The sequence below is a fragment of the Mixophyes fleayi genome (assembly GCF_038048845.1).
Source record: "Mixophyes fleayi isolate aMixFle1 chromosome 4 unlocalized genomic scaffold, aMixFle1.hap1 SUPER_4_unloc_2, whole genome shotgun sequence".
Classification (NCBI taxonomy): Eukaryota; Metazoa; Chordata; class Amphibia; order Anura; family Limnodynastidae; genus Mixophyes; species Mixophyes fleayi.
Window position 1 is genome coordinate 467248 of NW_027445888.1, and position 8246 is coordinate 475493.

Consider the following 8246-nt stretch of genomic DNA (forward strand, 5'->3'; position numbering starts at 1 on the left):
TGATTACTCCGCCCCTGCGACTGCATTCTGCTGCCTGGCTGTCACGGTGACAGCCAGGCTGAAGACAGCACCGGAGACGCCGTGGACTGGAAGACAGTGGGTCCCCTGCTAAGTGTGTGTTGCGCCGAGCCCCCTGGTGAGCCCGGACCCGGTACAACAGTACCCCCTCTACCCCCCTGATGGCAGCCCTGGGAACAACCACAGGTGGATCCAGGGAGGGGTCGATCGGGGCTTGCTGTTTGTGGCTGCACAATGTGTGCAGCGGAAAATAGCAAGCCCCGATCGATTGAATCGATTGCTATGATTGTATTTCGAGTCCTAAATACAATCAGAGCATCAGGGCAGCACACTCTCCCTGCCTGTTTCTGCCAAACAGACCTGCACACAGTGTGCAGCCGCAGGCATGCTTAGCTGTCAAAAATGGGGCGGGGACAAATCATCACCCCTAAATCGCCCCCTGTAAAACAGAACTCTAGGGAGGGAATTCAATTGGCCTGCACATTATTACCGTTATTACAGTGGCTTCAACGCCGGAAGCTACTGAGCTCCCTGAGCTGCGAGCAAAAAAACTACCGTAATAATGGAAATAGTTTTAACGCCGCGCTAATTCGGGGGGGAATTCAATTCCCCCCTAGATCTGCCCCTGGGAACAACACATAACAAATAATTTACCTGTAGTAATTCAATACCACAACAGAAACCCACTGACATAGACAGTTTCACAACATACTGCCACACAGAGCAGAGTGGTGCAGCGGAAGCGTGTGGCCCATAACCCAGAGGTCGATGGATCGAAACCATCCTCTGCTAAGTTTTTTTTTTTTTTTCCTTTTAAATCCAAAATTGTATTGTTTTAGTTATTCTTATAAACGCAGATTAACTATATCTTTACAAGCTACACATTACATTACACACTACAGCATGACAGAAGAGATCAAATGGAGCTAATTAAACTTCTTTAAATCATGCCATTGATTGTGATCATTTGAGGAATTTGTAGATGAGTGCTAAAATATATATATATATATATATATATATATATATATATATATATATATATATATATATATATCTTTCTAAATATATCTTTATATATTCATATTGGCTTTGATAAGATATATTTACATGCAAGTTGCATATACAGTGATACTTTTAAATAAAACCATTATCTCAAGCTGTAAGTTCTGCTATGAGAAGTCTGCAGTTATAGAACTATAGATGGCAGGAAGTTCCCTGGTGGTCTAGTGGTTAGGATTCGGCGCTCTCACCGCCGCGGCCCGGGTTCGATTCCCGGTCAGGGAATGTATGCTTTTTTCCCCCCCCTATACCATTGTTTTTTTAACGTTATATACGCTGCTAAATGTAAATAATCTATAATTGCCCTATGTGAATACCATTTTGAAATAAAAATTGAACGATCTCTCCCTCATTATATGGCACAGTTTTGATTTAGAAGTGAATAAATATTAGTGGTGCTCAACTCCAATAAAAGACAAGAGCAGCTATCACCAAAAGGGGATATCCTGTCCCTTTAAAAGTCTAGAAGAAAAAAATAAAGTAATTGCGCTCAATTATCTTAGTGTTAGGTAGGAATATATGTAATATAATAGAAGATGTTGCGAGTGACATAAAATAAAACATTTAATGGAACATGCAAAGGTAAAAAACAACTGTAGTTATCAACAACAAATAAAATGATTAGATTGAACAATAAAACAACACAATAAAAACAACACAATAAAACAATAAAAATAAACCACTGTTTGGTAACAATCCAGCCAGTAAAAAGTCAATCAAACAGAGTCTAAAGATCACTTGTAACGAAGCAGTAGAAAATGCTTCAATTAGTCCCATACAGAGATGGTGAGTTCTTTAATGCCCAAACAAGTAGCAGTGCAGCGGGATCCAATAAGCAGTAAATCTACCAACCTCAGTTTTCCGTCAAATGCGAATGGGATCCAACCTAAAGCTGGTTTGGTATGCGGTGCAGGGATCCCTGTTTGTTAACAGCGCTGTCCGCGCTCCCGGAGATACTAGGTTGCCGACAAGCAGAGGGAGATGGCGTGCGTTCCACAGTGGAACGCACGTAACTTCCGAGTGACGTCAGTGGTGTTCCCGCTCTGCAACTATAGTTGCAGAGACAGAGCGAGATGTTTGTGCGCATGTTCAGTTCTTCGAACTGCATATGCACAGTTTCAGTAAGAAGAGAAACGAAGAGGACAAGGAGGTGATCCGGAGACAGCGCATTCCGAAGAGACGGGGTAAGTATGATTTTTTATCACAGAAACATCAGTTTATCGAAACTGCTGTTCCTGTGTTGGGTTCTACATAAATTTGAGAAATAGTTCAATCATTTTCCATGCGATATATATATATATATATATATATATATATATATATATATATATATATATATATATATGCACGTAAAGAAAAAAAAAGTGATTTTATATATATATATATATATATATATATATATAATATAAATGTCTAGTGGCGTGTGTTAGTCTGTCTGTGTGTGGAAAAAATAAAACCAAGCTGCAGCGCCACCTGCTGGGCGGAGTTATACACTGACCTACCACCGCAGGTGGATCCAGGGAGGGGTCGATCGGGGCTTGCTGTTTGTGGCTGCACAATGTGTGCAGCGAAAAACATCAAGCCCCGATCGATTGAATCGATTGCTCTGATTGTATTTAGAGTCCTAAATACAATCAGAGCGTCAGGGCAGCACACTCTCCCTGCCTGTTTCTGCCGAACAGACCTGCACACAGTGTGCAGCCGCAGGCATGCTTAGCTGTCAAAAAGGGGGCTGGGACAAATCATCACCCCTAAATCGCCCCCTGTAAAACAGAACTCTAGGGGGGGAATTCAATTGGCCTGCGCATTATTACCGTTATTACAGTGGCTTCAACGCCGGAAGCTACTGAGCTCCCTGAGCTGCGAGCAAAAAAACTACCGTAATAATGGTAATAGTTTTAACGCCGTGCTAATTCGGGGGGAATTCAATTCCCCCCTAGATCTGCCCCTGGGAACAACACATAACAAATAATTTACCTGTAGTAATTCAAAACCACAACAGAAACCCACTGACACAGACAGTTTCACAACATACTGCCACACAGAGCAGAGTGGCGCAGCGGAAGCGTGCTGGGCCCATAACCCAGAGGTCGATGGATCGAAACCATCCTCTGCTAAGTTTTTTTTTTTTTTTCCTTTTAAATCCAAAATTGTATTGTTTTAGTTATTGTTATAAACGCAGATTAACTATATCTTTACAAGCTATACATTACATTACACACTACAGCATGACAGAAGAGATCAAATGGAGCTAATTAAACTTCTTTAAATCATGACATTGATTGTGATCATTTGAGGAATTTGTAGATGAGTGCTAAAATATATATATATATATATATATATATATATCTTTCTAAATATATCTTTATATATTCATATTGGCTTTGATAAGATATATTTACATGCAAGTTGCATATACAGTGATACTTTTAAATAAAACCATTATCTCAAGCTGTAAGTTCTGCTATGAGAAGTCTGCAGTTATAGAACTATAGATTGCAGGAACTTCCCTGGTGGTCTAGTGGTTAGGATTCGGCGCTCTCACCGCCGCGGCCCGGGTTCGATTCCCGGTCAGGGAATGTATGCTTTTTTCCCCCCCCTATACCATTGTTTTTTTAACGTTATATACGCTGCTAAATGTAAATAATCTATAATTGCCCTATGTGAATACCATTTTGAAATAAAAATTGAACGATCTCTCCCTCATTATATGGCACAGTTTTGATTTAGAAGTGAATAAATATTAGTGGTGCTCAACTCCAATAAAAGACAAGAGCAGCTATCACCAAAAGGGGATATCCTGTCCCTTTAAAAGTCTAGAAGAAAAAAATAAAGTAATTGCGCTCAATTATCTTAGTGTTAGGTAGGAATATATGTAATATAATAGAAGATGTTGCGAGTGACATAAAATAAAACATTTAATGGAACATGCAAAGGTAAAAAACAACTGTAGTTATCAACAACAAATAAAATGATTAGATTGAACAATAAAACAACACAATAAAAACAACACAATAAAACAATAAAAATAAACCACTGTTTGGTAACAATCCAGCCAGTAAAAAGTCAATCAAACAGAGTCTAAAGATCACTTGTAACGAAGCAGTAGAAAATGCTTCAATTAGTCCCATACAGAGATGGTGAGTTCTTTAATGCCCAAACAAGTAGCAGTGCAGCGGGATCCAATAAGCAGTAAATCTACCAACCTCAGTTTTCCGTCAAATGCGAATGGGATCCAACCTAAAGCTGGTTTGGTATGCGGTGCAGGGATCCCTGTTTGTTAACAGCGCTGTCCGCGCTCCCGGAGATACTAGGTTGCCGACAAGCAGAGGGAGATGGCGTGCGTTCCACAGTGGAACGCACGTAACTTCCGAGTGACGTCAGTGGTGTTCCCGCTCTGCAACTATAGTTGCAGAGACAGAGCGAGATGTTTGTGCGCATGTTCAGTTCTTCGAACTGCATATGCACAGTTTCAGTAAGAAGAGAAACGAAGAGGACAAGGAGGTGATCCGGAGACAGCGCATTCCGAAGAGACGGGGTAAGTATGATTTTTTATCACAGAAACATCAGTTTATCGAAACTGCTGTTCCTGTGTTGGGTTCTACATAAATTTGAGAAATAGTTCAATCATTTTCCATGCGATATATATATATATATATATATATATATATATATATATATATATATATGCACGTAAAGAAAAAAAAAGTGATTTTATATATATATATATATATATATATATATATATAATATAAATGTCTAGTGGCGTGTGTTAGTCTGTCTGTGTGTGGAAAAAATAAAACCAAGCTGCAGCGCCACCTGCTGGGCGGAGTTATACACTGACCTACCACCGCAGGTGGATCCAGGGAGGGGTCGATCGGGGCTTGCTGTTTGTGGCTGCACAATGTGTGCAGCGAAAAACATCAAGCCCCGATCGATTGAATCGATTGCTCTGATTGTATTTAGAGTCCTAAATACAATCAGAGCGTCAGGGCAGCACACTCTCCCTGCCTGTTTCTGCCGAACAGACCTGCACACAGTGTGCAGCCGCAGGCATGCTTAGCTGTCAAAAAGGGGGCTGGGACAAATCATCACCCCTAAATCGCCCCCTGTAAAACAGAACTCTAGGGGGGGAATTCAATTGGCCTGCGCATTATTACCGTTATTACAGTGGCTTCAACGCCGGAAGCTACTGAGCTCCCTGAGCTGCGAGCAAAAAAACTACCGTAATAATGGTAATAGTTTTAACGCCGTGCTAATTCGGGGGGAATTCAATTCCCCCCTAGATCTGCCCCTGGGAACAACACATAACAAATAATTTACCTGTAGTAATTCAAAACCACAACAGAAACCCACTGACACAGACAGTTTCACAACATACTGCCACACAGAGCAGAGTGGCGCAGCGGAAGCGTGCTGGGCCCATAACCCAGAGGTCGATGGATCGAAACCATCCTCTGCTAAGTTTTTTTTTTTTTTTCCTTTTAAATCCAAAATTGTATTGTTTTAGTTATTGTTATAAACGCAGATTAACTATATCTTTACAAGCTATACATTACATTACACACTACAGCATGACAGAAGAGATCAAATGGAGCTAATTAAACTTCTTTAAATCATGACATTGATTGTGATCATTTGAGGAATTTGTAGATGAGTGCTAAAATATATATATATATATATATATATATATATATCTTTCTAAATATATCTTTATATATTCATATTGGCTTTGATAAGATATATTTACATGCAAGTTGCATATACAGTGATACTTTTAAATAAAACCATTATCTCAAGCTGTAAGTTCTGCTATGAGAAGTCTGCAGTTATAGAACTATAGATTGCAGGAACTTCCCTGGTGGTCTAGTGGTTAGGATTCGGCGCTCTCACCGCCGCGGCCCGGGTTCGATTCCCGGTCAGGGAATGTATGCTTTTTTTTCCCCCCTCTATACCATTGTTTTTTTAACGTTCTATACGCTGCTAAATGTAAATAATCTATAATTGCCCTATGTGAATACAATTTTGAAATAAAAATTGAACGATCTCTCCCTCATTATATGGCACAGTTTTGATTTAGAAGTGAATAAATATTAGTGGCGCTCAACTCCAATAAAAGACAAGAGCAGCTATCACCAAAAGGGAATATCCTGTCCCTTTAAAAGTCTAGAAGAAAAAAATAAAGTAATTGCGCTCAATTATCTTAGTGTTAGGTAGGAATATATGTAATATAATAGAAGATGTTGCGAGTGACATAAAATAAAACATTTAATGGAACATGCAAAGGTAAAAAACAACTGTAGTTATCAACAACAAATAAAATGATTAGATTAAACAATAAAACAACACAATAAAAACAACACAATAAAACAATAAAAATAAACCACTGTTTGGTAACAATCCAGCCAGTAAAAAGTCAATCAAACAGAGTCCAAAGATCACTTGTAACGAAGCAGTAGAAAATGCTTCAATTAGTCCCATACAGAGATGGTGAGTTCTTTAAAGCCCAAACAAGTAGCAGGGCAGCAGTAAATCTACCAACCTCAGTTTTCCGTCAAATGCGAATGGGATCCAACCTAAAGCTGGTTTGGTATGCGGTGCAGGGATCCCTGTTTGTTAACAGCGCTGTCCGCGCTCCCGGAGATACTAGGTTGCCGACAAGCAGAGGGAGATGGCGTGCGTTCCACAGTGGAACGCACGTAACTTCCGGGTGACGTCAGTGGTGTGTAGGCGTGACCCAACGCGTTTCATTCGCTTAGGTGAATTTCTTTCATAGTGATTGTATCACATTGTGTCCATTGGTTTACATAATTGCCAGTGACCAGTCCTCCCAATTTGGGGAGGACTGGTCACTGGCAATTATGTAAACCAATGGACACAATGTGATACAATCACTATGAAGGATCATGGATACATTCTCACATTATTCATGACCACCTTCTGATCTGAGAATATATATACTGATTATAGATATTATGCTATAAAATTTAGATTTAAGACCATATTGATATATACATAATGCAATCTGGTTCACTTCCACTACAATCATTTGTGTCGCATATTGACTATGATACCTATTAGATTTATTAGTTATTTCTGTCATTTAATATGTGCAAATATGCTGTCAATCATGGTTTCCTCTCACTCCATTCATCCCATTAAGGGTATATTACTACACGATTCAGATTTCGATAATGGCTTAATATAATGATAATCAGCAATAGATACTTTATTGTTAAATTTGATGTACTTTTCAACTGTACCTGTAAGTGATGTAACATCCCGCTTGTACCTACACCATTTAAGCCATATGACACAGAATGTGAGTCAACAAGTAGTAGACAAATCATGTTATATATTAGGGATGTGCACCGGCGACTTTTGAGGTCTCGTGTTTTGTGTTTTGGATCCGGATTTTTGTTATTTTTGGGGTTCGGATTTGTCTCGCAAAACACTTGACGAAAGGTCTCGGTTCGGATTTAAGGTTTTGGATTTGAATTTTTTTTGAAAAAAACATAAAAAGTTTAAAAATCAAGTTTTTGGGCTTATTTTCACTCCTACGCTATTATTAACCTCAATAACATTCAATAACAAGCATTTCCACTAATTTACAGTGTATTCTGAACACCTCACAATATAGTTATTAGTCCAAAACGTTGCAACGAGGTATCTTTCTGGACTGCGTAGAGGAGTGGGTCACCACAATATATATAATAAGAAAACCATCAACTTGTATGATTCGCAGCAATAAATGTACCTGGACTGCGTAGAGGAGTGGGTCACCACAATAAATATTAAAAACCCTGAACTTGTATGATTCGCAGCAATAAATGTACCTGGACTGCGTAGAGGAGTGGGTCACCACAATATATATTAAAAACCCTGAACTTGTATGATTCGCAGCAATAAATGTACCTGGACTGCGTAGAGGAGTGGGTCACCACAATATATATTAAAAACCCTGAACTTGTATGATTCGCACCAATAAATGTATCTGGACTGCGTAGAGGAGTGGGTCACCACAATATATATAATAAGAAAACCATCAACTTGTATGATTCGCAGCAATAAATGTACCTGGACTGCGTAGAGGAGTGGGTCACCACAATATATATAATAAGAAAACCATCAACTTGTATGATTCGCACCAATAAATGTACCTGGACTGC

General features: G+C 39.3%; 3 non-coding genes across 3 annotated transcripts; all 3 read left to right on the forward strand.

The window, feature by feature from the left end:
* Window positions 1–1230: 1230 nt before the first annotated feature.
* TRNAE-CUC (transfer RNA glutamic acid (anticodon CUC)) lies at window positions 1231–1302 on the forward strand. The gene has a single exon. It is a non-coding gene; the product is annotated as a tRNA-Glu (tRNA).
* Window positions 1303–3584: 2282 nt separating this feature from the next.
* Window positions 3585–3656, forward strand: TRNAE-CUC (transfer RNA glutamic acid (anticodon CUC)). Its single transcript has one exon. It is a non-coding gene; the product is annotated as a tRNA-Glu (tRNA).
* A 2276-nt stretch (window positions 3657–5932) lies between these two features.
* On the forward strand, window positions 5933–6004 carry TRNAE-CUC (transfer RNA glutamic acid (anticodon CUC)). Its single transcript has one exon. It is a non-coding gene; the product is annotated as a tRNA-Glu (tRNA).
* The last annotated feature ends 2242 nt before the right edge of the window (window positions 6005–8246 follow it).